Source organism: Aquila chrysaetos, chromosome 15 (genome assembly GCF_900496995.4).
Source record: "Aquila chrysaetos chrysaetos chromosome 15, bAquChr1.4, whole genome shotgun sequence".
Lineage (NCBI taxonomy): Eukaryota > Metazoa > Chordata > Aves > Accipitriformes > Accipitridae > Aquila > Aquila chrysaetos.
In genome coordinates, this window is record NC_044018.1 from 6,531,702 (window position 1) to 6,545,112 (window position 13,411).

General features: G+C 41.0%; 1 long non-coding RNA gene across 2 annotated transcripts in view; it reads left to right on the plus strand.

Annotated features, from left to right (window-relative positions):
* LOC115351229 overlaps positions 1 to 13,411 on the plus strand; it is a 22,715-nt gene continuing 9,304 nt past the window's right edge. The window contains exons 1-7 of one of the 2 annotated variants that reach the window (XR_003926742.2): positions 1 to 189; positions 461 to 597; positions 4,816 to 4,929; positions 5,401 to 5,466; positions 6,191 to 6,311; positions 7,084 to 7,184; positions 11,898 to 12,021. This is a non-coding gene — a long non-coding RNA (uncharacterized LOC115351229). The remainder of the gene's footprint in view (positions 190 to 460; positions 598 to 4,815; positions 4,930 to 5,400; positions 5,467 to 6,190; positions 6,312 to 7,083; positions 7,185 to 11,897; positions 12,022 to 13,411) is intronic. The other variant, XR_003926741.2, reaches the window with a different exon arrangement.

Sequence of the window (13,411 nt, forward strand, 5' to 3'; positions counted from 1 at the left end):
CCCGGGTGGGCGGCGGGGGCGAGGGGCCGCGGCGTTCCCTGCCTCGTGTGGGGACGGGTGGGCCGGGGGAGGGTCCCACGTCTCCCCCGGCACCCAGGGAGCGGTAGGAACCAGGAAGCGGATTCTGTCCTCGTTACTAGTGCGTGGCAAAGTTTCCCTCCCTCAGGGTGTCGACACCCTTGCCCTGAGGTGAGGTGAGGAGAGGTGGGGTGGGGTGAAGAGGGGTGAGGTGAAGTGGGATGGGGTCGGGAGATGTGCGATGGTATGGGAGCGAGGAGGGGTGAGATGGGGTAGGGTAGGGGAGAGGTGGGATGGGATGGACAGCTGGGATGGGATGGGATGGACAGAGGTGGGGTGGGATGCAGGAAGAACAGGTGGGATGGATGCCCACAGAGTGCCAGCACACTTTGCCATGGTTTTAGTGACAAACCTCCTAATGCCCCCCGTGGTGATTTTGTAGGGGGCCCAAATGCCTCTGGGGAATGGAGCTCCCAACCGCCATTCCCATTTCTGACCACCAAAAAGCAAACTGACCCTTGAAGTGAGCTCCGTCTGGAATGGATCCAGTTGCCGTTCATCTCTTCTTCAGACTAACAGGTGACTAAGGTGTATCTCACCATTACAGATGAGGCCAGAAGGTGCGTTTGTAGGACTCTTGAGGAACGTCAGGGTTACAGCGGAAAAAGGTTGATCGTGGTCATGATTTTAAAAAGAAGAGAAAGCATTCATATGCCCCCAAGGCATGCTTTATTAAAGGAAGGGCTATTTTCTCTCTTCCAGCTGTATGTCTGAGACTGCTAAGCGTCAGAGGCTAATGCTGATTTTCTGCGGTCTCTTCGCTTTGGAATGTAATACAGAGGGATTTAATCAATAGGGTGATACAGAAATGTAAATAGGTTTCTGTAAAGATGGCTTTGAAAATCTATAGAATATAATGGAGAACTAGAAGAGTCCCATATAATTATTAAATACCCTATAAAAATCCATGGAAGGAATAATTCTCCATTAGTTAAAATTATATAAAAAGATGTGTGCCATTTAAAGCAGCACTTTCCAATAATAGCAGAAAAAACTGTTGTAATGAATGAGATCAATAGTGTATCCCACCTCATCTCTGCAAATACCTAAGAGCAATGCATTGTAGATTGTTGTATTTGGAACAGAGGAGTTTCTCCCTGGTCCCATTAACTAAGTACTGACATGCCTTGATGCATGTCTGGCTTAGACACCTTCCAGGCTTTCTTCTTTGGTTCTACTTTTGTTTTTTAATATATAATAGGTAACTGATAGTAGTAATTATTATTTCTTGTTGTTTTATCCTTGTACCTAAAATATGAACCCCTGACCACGGTCTTATTGCTTTAGGCACTACGCAGAAGAGAAAGCAGGCTATGAAACCAAAGATGTCACAATATAAACTAATCAGGTTTTAAATCAAATCATATGCTTGTTGGTTTTTTGTGTGTTTGTTTTAAGAATTAAACCTGGTAGGATATCTTCCTTTGTCTCCATTTACATGCGTTCCCTTTGCGTGATGTCTTATTTTAATATTCTGAGTAGGAAAAGCATATGCCGTGCTTTTTCTGTCCCACATTTTGTTATACAATTTCTTTGTGTCTTCTTATCCCCATACCTCTTAACTGTGTCTTGTTCACAGTAGCCAGTGTCAAGTTTTATTCTTTTTCATATTTTCATATCGGGAAGAATATTTTCATTGTGATGAAGTTTCCCTAGCATATGCTTTCCTTGTAGTAAAACGGGAATCTCTACAGTTATGAAAGCAAGCTAATCCATGTTCAGGAAAAATCAGGAATGCCTAAGTCAGTATTTTGGCTTTTATATGCATCCAGACATTATTGCTAAGATGAAGGGGAAAAAACCACAAATTCCACTGTTTGCAGTAAAAACATCGTTCAAATTAGATAATAATGAGAATAGCAACAATTGCAGGGTTTTTAATATCCCCTGTTGTAAGCATTAAAGATTTCTCTTAGGAAAGGTTACAAAATAATATATTATTTAAACATGGAAAAGTGGTTCTGTGAAAATGAGAGTAAGAGCAACTGAGAGAAAGAACATCCTTCTTGGAGTCACACCATTTACCCACTTAGGCCCCAGTGCTATTCAGGCCATGCAGCCTGAGTAGGCACCCTGTGCTTCCTAAATGCTGTGGGCATCTTCCTACAACCCAAGCAGTTGTAGAGTGCCAAAATCTGGAGGAAGCTGAAGTTCTGGAAAGGATACCAAAGGAGGTGATAAAACAGCTGCTACTTGCAAGATTTGCAAGCAGTGCTGTAGTCCTGCTCCCACAGAACAGAGTGGGAGTTTTGTTACTGATATCTCAGAGCACAGGCTTAGCCTATCTCATCCAAATCCTGAGCTGCTCATTATCTTCAGTCTGCACCTGCTTCTTATCTACAGATTTTATCTGTAAGCACAAGTGGCCTCTCAAATGTACTGAAGCAACAATGGTGAATTTCAGCACAACTAAAGTGCTGTAACCAAAAGACTTTGGCCCTCTATGTTATGCTGATTTCTGATCATCAAAATGCGAACATTGACTCACTCCTGCAGCCTTTGCAGGAGCTTTGGTGACAAAGTTTTCTCTTTTCAGAAGAAATAAGTAAGTGATGTCTCAAAATCTGTAGATTCTCAATAAGTGAGCGCTGCTTCTTTTACATTTCTGCTCACTGGGATAATCCCAAATTCTTTGGCCAGGTATGGATTATGATTTCTTGCAAATGGCTGAGTCTGGAGATTAGAGTGGATAAAGCAAGTAAAATTAATGTTGACTCTATCAGCACTAGCATACTCTTGACTGTTTCTGTTACTTTTTTAGAATATAAAACCACAGTTGGATCCATCTAGCTCTGTATCTTGTCTCTAGCAGCCAAGACTGGATGCTTAGTAAAACAGTGTAAAAATAGACTATGTATTCTTCTCTTATTTACCTTATAATTTTCCAGCAACTAGTGAGGTAGGGACTTCTGGAACTCAGGCTTGTTTCCAAGCTACTGTGCTTAGTAGCTACCAGTGGTCCCGTTCTCTAGGAGTTTGTCTTAAGTCTTTTTGAGCCCATTTGTGGTTTTGCTTTCCACAATGTGCCATGCGGTGATAATTCTTCATTGTGTAAAAACAATTTCAAGCATTCTTCCTGATTGTTTTATTAAGTGCTCCTTTGTTATAGAGGCAATAAATGAAATGTCTTTTTTGATCTTCTCACCATCATTATTTTCCAGACTTTAATTGGATTTCCCTTCAGCTATCCCTCTTTCAAGCTGATGTACTTTTCTCTATTTCCAGTGTGAAAAGTTATCACCATCCTCTCTATCCTTTATAATTTTACTAGAAAACACTACTTTCTTTAAAACTTTGATTCTACTAAAATGACTGTTGAATTTTGCTGGATCTAGAATGGGCAAGAGCTGTATGGCCGAGGGACTCAGAACTCTGAGCATATGAGCGACAGAGTCCTATGACTTTGGGGGTCCCCTCATCACCTAAGGGGGGAGCTACTAATTCTTAACATTCAGTTCCCCTTTTTGTCCACTTCCTAGCCCCACACTAACATTTTCAGAGAGCTTTCCACTTCAACCTCCAGACATCCTGCAGCAAAAGCAATAGCTCTAGCCAGTGTCTGTGTATGTATAGTTAGGGTTATTTTTTCCCATGTACGTTACTTATCACCACTGAATTTCATCTGCTGTTTTATCACCCAGTCACTCAGTACAGTCAGACACCGTTGCCTCGACACCTCTTCAGTTCCATCCTGTACATGTATAGCAACTGCAAAGCAGCTTGGATACAATGTATTGCAGATGTTTAAATAAAAATGTGCAAAGGAAAGACTGTCTCTTTTTTTTTTTTCATTTATCTACAGAACATTTTGCACTGTTCTGAGTGCAAGATTAATAATTACACCAATAAAAAATTGCTGCAGAAAAGGAGAGTATCCTTCACTTGCTGTAAAATTTCAGTGCTTGTAATGCCCTTGCACATGATACTCCATGAGCAGGTTGATCATGGAGTAGGGCTGCTTCCTTCTTTGGGGATTTGGAGATGCAGAGAAACACATGCTTCAGCTGTGTGCAGGGATGCTGTTTCTCTCCAAATCTGTTATGTGGGGGTCAGGCAAGAGGGGAGAACCTGTGGCACCGCTCTGGGAACCCCTGAGCTCCTAACCTTGCAGTGGGACAGCCCCTGCATTTGGCTCTGTTGTTCACTAAACCCTCTCTCTGGTATATCCCTGTTGTTTCTTAGCATCTTCAGGGTCAGACAGAGGTCAAAGAGGAGGCTCGTGTTTTTTAAGGCAATGAGAACAGGAACAGAGAGTCTTCACATTTTCCATCCACTTCTGAGAGTGAGAGTTGCCTGAAAAAAGTCTTTTTGATTTGACATTGCAAAAATTCCATATCTAACATAAAGTTCCACAAAATAGAGCTTTATTATCTTACAGCTAACCCTCAGTTTTGAAGACAACAAAAATGCCATGCCCCAATTTCTGGTTAAGGAATATTTTTAACCAGGAAATGTTTTTTTAGCCTAGATGCATGATAGATCAAGGGGAAAAATGGGTTTCATTGACTTTTAAAACAATCTTCATTTCAGGAAAGAAAAAAAAAAGCCTTTTGTTCTGTAACAAGTAACATCCTTAAAGTACAAGTACAGTTCTCTCAAGTCTGAAATATTATGGCCAGATTTAAATTCTCCCATTTGAATGAGGATGCTGAAAGATGAGGAGGTTTTCATTTTGTTGAAATATACGAGGTATTTAAGATGATTATTTTCACCTATGGGCTGCCTGTTTCTTGACAGCTACCATCTCCATGCAAAATAAAGGCAGCGCTGTGTGAACTGCTGATTGCGTATATACCTGCTACCAAAGCTACAAGCATCTCACGTGAAGTAGAGGGATGACAACCTGCAGAGGTAGGATGTTAAGGAAACTGATTTCCTGGTTTCTTTAAAAGATTGTTGTTTCCTCTTGGTGTCCTTTTCCCAGTGGTCTTCTCTCTGCAGAGTCTTGGACTGTTTATTTTATAACTGGTTCACTAAGGTCAAGGCCTGTGCAAGCTACCGTCCAAATTCAAAAGCAGTCTTGGAGGTATAGTCACAATTCAACAGCATGACTGATAACATCAACTCAAATTCCTCAGGAATAAACTGGTTTGCTGCCATGTGTTAACAAGTAGAAGCACTTGGTTTCTAGGATTTACCCAATCAAAATACAGGAAGCTAAAACATCTGGCTTGTCAAAATGATCATAAGGTTATAGAGGGAATGACAAAGATGCCAGACAAATAAAGTCCAGGAAATGAGCACAGTTTAACCAGAACATAAGTTCAGTCTCTAAACATACTGTCTTACCTTTCTGATACACTGATTTCTATCTTTTTTTAGACTGAAATTCTCCGGGAAGGAAACTTCATGTATTTGAGGAAGTGCTAAGCATCATGATGGTATTTAGTAAGTAATTCTTACCACCTCTCCTACTATTTCTTAGATTTGTGATGAGAATTATTAGAAGTGACTTGCCCATTGTGACCCAAATGGAAATAAAAAAAATGCAATGAGCCATAGCTATGTGACCTCAAGCCAAACGCTTCAAACTCATGTACCTAAATATAGACACCTAAATAAATGGCCTGATTTTCAGAAGCACTGTGCAACTCTGAGAGTTCTAGGTGCTCTGAAAAATCAAGATGCTTATCTAGGTATCTAAATACAGACTGAGTTTCTGAATATATTATTTGATCTGCTTCAGAATGTAAACAACTAAGAAAACAAAGGTACTACAAATACTATTTTTACTGTGCTAGTTAGAAGGCCACAGAGTGTAATCAACTGCAAGACACAATTTACTCCTATAAAGCGAATAGTGTGGTAATTATTGTTTATTAATTGTTGAGTAGTAGAATTTAGGAGCCCTAGTTCTGAAGCAGTGCTAGACAGGTTTGATGGAGAAATCCATTGTACTAGATTTATTTGCCTTTTATTAATCTTTATCCATAATTATAGAGATTGACACAGAAAGGCTCAAAAATGTCAGCTTAAGGAGTTTTGTTTATATTGAGAGATCATAAAAAATTATTTATGTGTTCATTCTCTTAAAGTGTGATCCATAGTCCTAAAGGTTTTTGTGTTTTTCTTTTATTTCTGAAATCTTCATTCATTATTCTGACACTTTTAGGTGACTGTTGCAGGCGTAATTGGAATATCATTGGAAGCAGACGAGTGTGAATGATGAGTTTTTAGTCAGCACATGACACCACATACACGTTCAGTTAATAGAAAATAAGCAGCTCAAGCAGGTAAGTAACAACTGAGACTATATTTTTGTGCCTGAATTGTGCCTAGAATTAAAAACTTACACACACAGCCTTTTTCAACACTTCTACTAAGACATCTTTTGTTTAGACACGTTACGTTAGTGTATGCCTATAGATATTATTATTTTTATATTATGGCACTAGAAATCTAGAAATACGTCAATGATTGACAGTTGGCCCCTAGATGGTGCCAGTGCCTACATACTGCCAGCCCTTGTGCAAGGTGAACACTGGAGATGCCAAAACAGAAATGGTCTTCGTGACACAGATATTCTTGGGCAGTCATAGCTTCTACGACACTGAGTCATTGCGGCAGAGCAACCTCTGAAGAGCGTCCTTCTTCCACATCAGCCAGAGGGAAGTATCTACCCCTTCCTCCTGCTCTCCCAGCAGTGTGACAGAGCTCCAAAAGAGATAGCCAGTCCATCCAGGCATTATGTCCTACCGAGGCACTGATCTGCCAGTCGTACCCTTGCAGAGTTGCACTCCAACTTTGAGTTTTTCAGATACTTGGCAGCCTGGCTATCTGAAAATCCTGAAGGAAGGAGTAAGCTGGGCTTACAGCTGAGCTGGGAAGAGGGAAAAAGGGTACTGGTGAAGTTCCCAGGAAGGACAGGAACAGTAAAGGGAAGTTGGAAGGGAAGGGAGAGAAGAAACAGGGCCTCTGGTCTAGATTCTGCCTTTGGGGTGCTCCAATGCCACCTCTGGAAGAAGCTCGCTGTGCTGTGAATTCATTATGTAAATCTGTTTGCAGAGAGAGCCTGTGCTAGAGATGTCCCGTTCAGACAACCAACCCAACAAGACATCCAGAGGCACAGCGTGCTCCCGGGCTGTGAGATGCTTAGAGTCCAGAAGGTAGGTCAGCCCCAGCTCCCACCCTTTGCCCAGCTTCCACCTTCGACCCCTGTACAAAGATGCCAACACTGGCATGTCTCCGTGTGGAGGGATAAATGTGTCTTGTCATGTGCAGATCAGTGCTGGCAGGTGTGGTAGCTCAGAGCAAATGCTTTAGTGATTGCAACTTTCGCTATGTTCTGTCACTTGGATTTGTCCTGGCTTGTGGGTATGTAGAGAACTCACTAACCAATTTCTTCCTACAGACCCATGTGCCTGCATGTGCAAACGGCACATGTCCACAAAACCTCTGAACCAGACTGCAAGGCCGGAGTCTGTAAGAAAAATTTAGCAAGGCTGAATATGTTGATTAATACCCAAAGGACAGAATATAACCATCTCCTGCTGATTCAGGTCTTTTTATTATTTTAAGGAACAACCAGATCATTGTGATGAGACTGGCTTTTAACAAAGTGGTGCTTGATTTCCATTCATGGTAAGCAAATACCAGTTGCCAGGTTTTCAGATAGTAAAACATTCATTGGTTTATTTTTTCAGAAAAAGGAGCTTCAAACCTCAGGTTTAATGCCTGAAAACACCCTTGTAATAATCCTTTTTTATGTGTATATTATTCCAGTTCTATAAACAAGCTTAAAATAGTAAATTATAATACCAAGGTTTGGACAGAGGAAGAGTGTCAAAGGCAGTATCTTGAGCTATAATGAATTACTTAGAGTAGAACTCTAAGTATCTTGCACTGTTCATCTATTCATTTTAATGTGGGAATCACACTCGAGCAGCCATGTCACGATACTGGAATGCACTTGATTTTCTTTTAGTATCAAGCAAACAGAAGGACACACTTAATGCTTTTCTGAGCAATGATGGTTTTCAGAATAAAGGCCAGATAAAAGACCAATGCCTTGAAATTGCCCCTGGATCTGTGTCAGCAGTAAACAAAGACCAACACTATGAACCCACTGAAACTTTTGTGTTTAACTCAGAAGAGTCAAGTCTAGCTACAGTTGAGACCTTTGACATGAGAAAGAGTGACAGAGCCCTATTTTCAGCTTGGAGCATACTTTACCAGTGCAAGACCCCACAGTTAGAGGAGTCTGGAAATGCAGTGCTGAAGGACTACATCCATAGAGCCTCGTTAGGCTCCTCTTTGGATCAGATGTTCATAGAAATCGCTGGTAATTGTCTCTGAGCAAGGACCCAGGAAAAAGTGAATGCCAAATCTTGCCATTCCCTAATTACACTTCGGAAAGAACACGATCCTCCTTAGCTTTAGGCTTCTCTGACCAGCTGTGATTACCTAATCTGATATCTGCCTTGTGTAGGGTGTTATACCCTCAGAAAAGATGTTTTCTGCCCTTGTAGACTACCTAAAAGTTGCTTTTTGGACGTGGAATGTCTGTATAGAGAATTCAGGTCTTCAGACTTTTCTGATTTGTGTTTTGCAGATTCCTGAAAAGTAATCACATTACCTTTCCCTCCTCTCTCCACCCCAGGAATGCACACACACCAGATCAAAAGCTTCTGTTTCAGAAAAATGTGCAATTTTGTTTTCAGGACTATTAATATAGAAATGTAATTTCAGTACTTGACAAAACAATTTCATTTCCTGTTCTGCATTTTTACCTTATTTCAGGTGGGAATCTGCTCGTTTTCACTTTGGTTTAACTTTGGTATCCTCAGTCTTCGCTCAAGTCACTTCTAGCATTCCTTTGCTTAAGCTAACCAGATTGACTCCAAGGCTTGGCAGGCTTAGCAACATTTTCATCAACTTTCTGATTTAGCTCTGATCTCTCTCGAATTTATCAGCAGCCTTTTGGAATTACAGCCAGGGCAGTTAACAGTGCTATCAATGGGAGATGTAGTATCTCCTCTCCAGCACAGAAGTTCTCATTTTCATCTCCAAAATCCATGTTATTCCCTTCAGACATAATATCCCACTGGAGCTCGGGCCCAGTTGTTTGCTCATGTGCCATGACTCCTTCCTCACTTCTCTTTTTCAAAGCTGCAAAGACTTAACAGTAATAGTTGCACTGTACTGTACATTAAGCTCTTTCAGTGCTTGTTACTCCAATACTCTGCTTGGTACTTGGGAAAGATGATGTATCAAATTTCTAATGCAGTAAAAGCAGTACACAAGTGAAAAAGCCTGATACAACTTAGGAAAGTTATAGATGTAGTTCCTGTCTCACAGGTAGCTGCTAGACAGCCTTCTAGGTAACGCTCCTCCATAGTGGTTGGTTTTATGAAAGGACATTGTATTTTTACTCAACAAAAAACTTGTCTGTAGTCTTTAAATTCCAAGCTTTGCATTAAAACCAAAATAATTCTGAAGCATCTGGGGTACAGCTGTTTCATCAGCATCTTAAAAATTGTGAACTAAGAGATTTTAAGTATTTCTTCTGAATATTTTGACTGTAACTCTACAAGTAATGTAATTTACCAGTAACACAAGTATGACAGTTCCAATTCAGGAAAGCACATAGCTTATCCAAAGTCTTACAGACATACTATCAATAAGCAGGCTTGAGTGCTTTAATGAGTATGAGCAATACTTACAACTTTTAATCCATATGGACTTTGCAGCAGTGGGTAATTATCATTATTACCCCAAGGTATAGCTGAGGAAACTGAGTCACTGAGGGATGAAGTGATTCGCCCAAAGAGCACAGTGAGTCAATAGGAGAGCTGGGAATAGAGTGCAGAATTCCCTGCATTATCCATTGGAGTCCTCAGATAATATCATTTTATAAATGCTCTATCTTTGTAAAGACTTCAGGGCTATAATTATCTTCCCAGGACTCTCATGGAAACAAGATATTTATAACTCCATTAAGCCTTTCCTAGTAATTTTATGATCAAAGTGAAAAAAATAAATAATGCTGCACCAATCAGTCACATGTCCAATGTCATTCAGAATGGCTACATGATGAAAGCTTCTCCTTGGTTGTTTCAATTAAACGCTTGCTATCTTTTGAATGCCTTTCTTGTGTCTAACTCCCCTTCCACTGCATACCGGTGGAGAGGAAATATTTCTTGCCATGTGATGAGCCACACATTTAGAATGTACCAAATAACTGGGAAAGATGCTTGCTGCCAATAAAGCCTACTGGTTTATTCTATAAATGTGACCCTTTAAAAAAAAATTTTTTCCTAAAAGCCCTTAACGTTTGCCAGTGTCACCTAAAATGAGCAAAGCTACCTCAGTATTTCCACTAACACTTGTGTATCTTTAAAATTACAACACAGATGCCAAGACTAACTGTAAACAACGGGTTAGTGACTGAGGCATTTGGACCCTGGTTCAGCAAAGCACTTAAGCATGTGCTTAAATTGAAATCCATTCTTATTCTGCAAATCCATTTTAAGTGTTTGCTTAAAGCAAAACACATGCTTAAGCCGAGTTTTGCTTGGCACAGTGCTTAGGCACGGCACAGAGCTAGGGCCTTAGAATTAATTTCTTTTTGAAAGGAAGTCATTATTTTTAGCTTACCTCTCAATGGCTACAGCCATATCTTTTAGTCCCCAGATATCTATTTTCAGGAGGTATACGTGCTAAGCCTAAACTTCTTGTTTCTGTGACAATCAGTGGCACAGAAAAGATACCGAATGCCATTACTAGCATAAAGAAAGAGACCACTTGAAATACTTGACTGCTAAGTACAGATGAGAGGGGCCTTCAGTGAGGCTCATTAGAGGGAAGACATAAAAGAAGTTGTGATTATTCTGGGAGGTGGGTGCTGATACAATGGGTGATCTTTTTACCATGCTGACTGGAGAAGATTCATTTGCAGTAGGTCAAGAATTTTAACTCAAAATGTTTTGATGAGTTTTCTGTCAAATATTGTATTTCCACAGGAAATGTATGTTTTCAGGGAAAATGTTTATACTTTCCTGAAAAGTATAAAAAAATGTTGCAGTGTGATAGCTTCTGCGTTTTTTTCCCTGAAACTCTTCTTTAATATACAATAAAATCAAAAAATTATTAAAGGAAATTTGATTTAAAAGAGTTTTATTGCTCATTTCTCGTAACTCTAGATTTCCTCTCTCTCGTTAAGAAGACTCCTACCATTTGTTTCACTGGCTTAAACATGGGAGTTACTTATCCCAATATAAATGAATACCAACATACAGTCCTGGCCAGCACAAACTGTGAGTTTTGCTCAGATAGATCTGGCCTATGGTATGTCTGGAGGAGGAACAACTGCATTTTCTAAGATGTTTTTTGAGGGATGCCCCACTGCATTCCCTTTAACATCCATGCTTCATACAGAAGGTAGAAATACAAAGATAGGTCAAAATACACTATTTTTTTTCTCTATGGGCTTAAAAATCTCCTGCTTCATACACCCTTGTGGTAGCAGTATGAATAAAACCTCATTCTGACTCCTGCTATTGATATGTAGAAAAGCTTTCTAACAGTAGGGAGAGTCAGGTAAGAGGACAAATCCCCCATGGAAATTCAGCACTGCCGTATTTAAAAGCAGACTGGACAAACACTTGAAGAATAATAATTTAGATACTGTCAATCCACTCGTGAGTAGAGTATCATGATGACCTTTTAATACCTGTTTAACCCTGTCCCAGTGGGAAAGTGCTGTCTTTCCCCCTGCCAGAAGCTTCTGAATTATTTCCAGGTAGAAGACCCCATTTAGCTCTATCACTTGACCACCACATTGCTTTACTAATCCACCTCCCTTGTTTTTTTCCACCTAGGAAAGTATGGCAACTGCATGGAGCTGTCATCTACTACAGGGCAGTCACACAGTGATAGGATCCCAGAGTGAAGCCCACTTTTCTGCACCTGCTTGTTTGGTATGTCTCTGGCTGTCTAGAACAGGTACTTCTTTCCTGCCAAAGCCTACACTTTAATAAAAATACATCCTGCCTTTCAGGACAAACATTTTCATGACTAATTCTAGACTGCTAGGGAGTTGCTAAATCTGCTAGCCTGACAGAGGTGAGGCTGCCGCAGCTCCTCACCCCTGGGTCCAGCATGCAGCGAGGCTGAGCATAGATTCCCAGCAGGCACATGCACAAACACACACATGCAACGTCTGTATGCACTGATGGCCCCACTGGCCAACACAGACGGAAACACTCAGCATCACACAAGCAGCACCAACAGCCTCGTCCTGCTCCCCTCTCTGGCAGATCAGGGTGAAGGTCTGTGAGTGTGAATTGTATGTAAAAATACACACGTACAATATGGATCCCTTCAGCAGCTGGGCCTGATACTCACACCCCCATACCCACATGTGCACACACAAGAGAGACCATCCCACAGGAAAAGATGTGAAAATGGAGAGTAAAAAGAAGACAGGACAGACTGCACTGATCAGGCACAGGGCACAGCTGGACAAGCATAGCGGTCAGCAGCCTGTTTACAGGCAACTAACCTCTTTTATCCCCTTATCCCTCTTTTTTTCCCACATTTGTTCCTCCCCAAGCCACTTTGATCCCCGCCTTTCCCCACCTTTGCTTCCCCCCCTAAACATCCCATAAGAAGTCTTGTGCAGCCACAAGCTGCTTCTCCCCTGCATCCCACAATGTGTCCCATACCCACAGGCAGTGCTGCCTCCTCAGCCCAAAAGGTGGGAGCTGCTCCCGTTGTCGCTGAAGGGTGTCACCCCTGCACATGGGCAGCCCTGGGAGGTGCTGGGCAGGGCGTTGCTCAGGGTCCCCACCTGCTTTTGCTCCTCCTCTGTTTTAGGGGGGGAATGTGGTTTTTATCACATACCCTAACATTGCCCACAGGCTGTTCTTGCAGCATGTAGAAGGAGACAGAATGTAGTTCTCACCAGACACAAGATCACACCAAGTCTGAAAAACTCAGCAATATGTAGAAACTACACCAGAGTTGTGCTTGTGTTTTGTACAGATCGGAAACCATGTGCAGTGGTGTGTTATTAAATATTCACAGTTTCAGTTGGCTTCAGGTGCCTTTTATTCATTCTAACCAAATTGATGCTACCTTCAGGTTATACTTTCCTTTAGGGACCTTTTTAGTTTAAAGTCACGTTTGCCATTATGGAATTTTGATTTTTTGAGTTACCTCTCTTGGGGAAAAAACGAACGAAAACAAAACAACACACACACACACACACCCCCAAACCCAAAAGTAATTAAACAGAAAAATAAAAATAAATGCACATTGGGAAAAAAAAAAATCTTTGCAAAACTACAAGATACCTGAACAAATATTGTGGACATTTCCAAATTTTGAAATT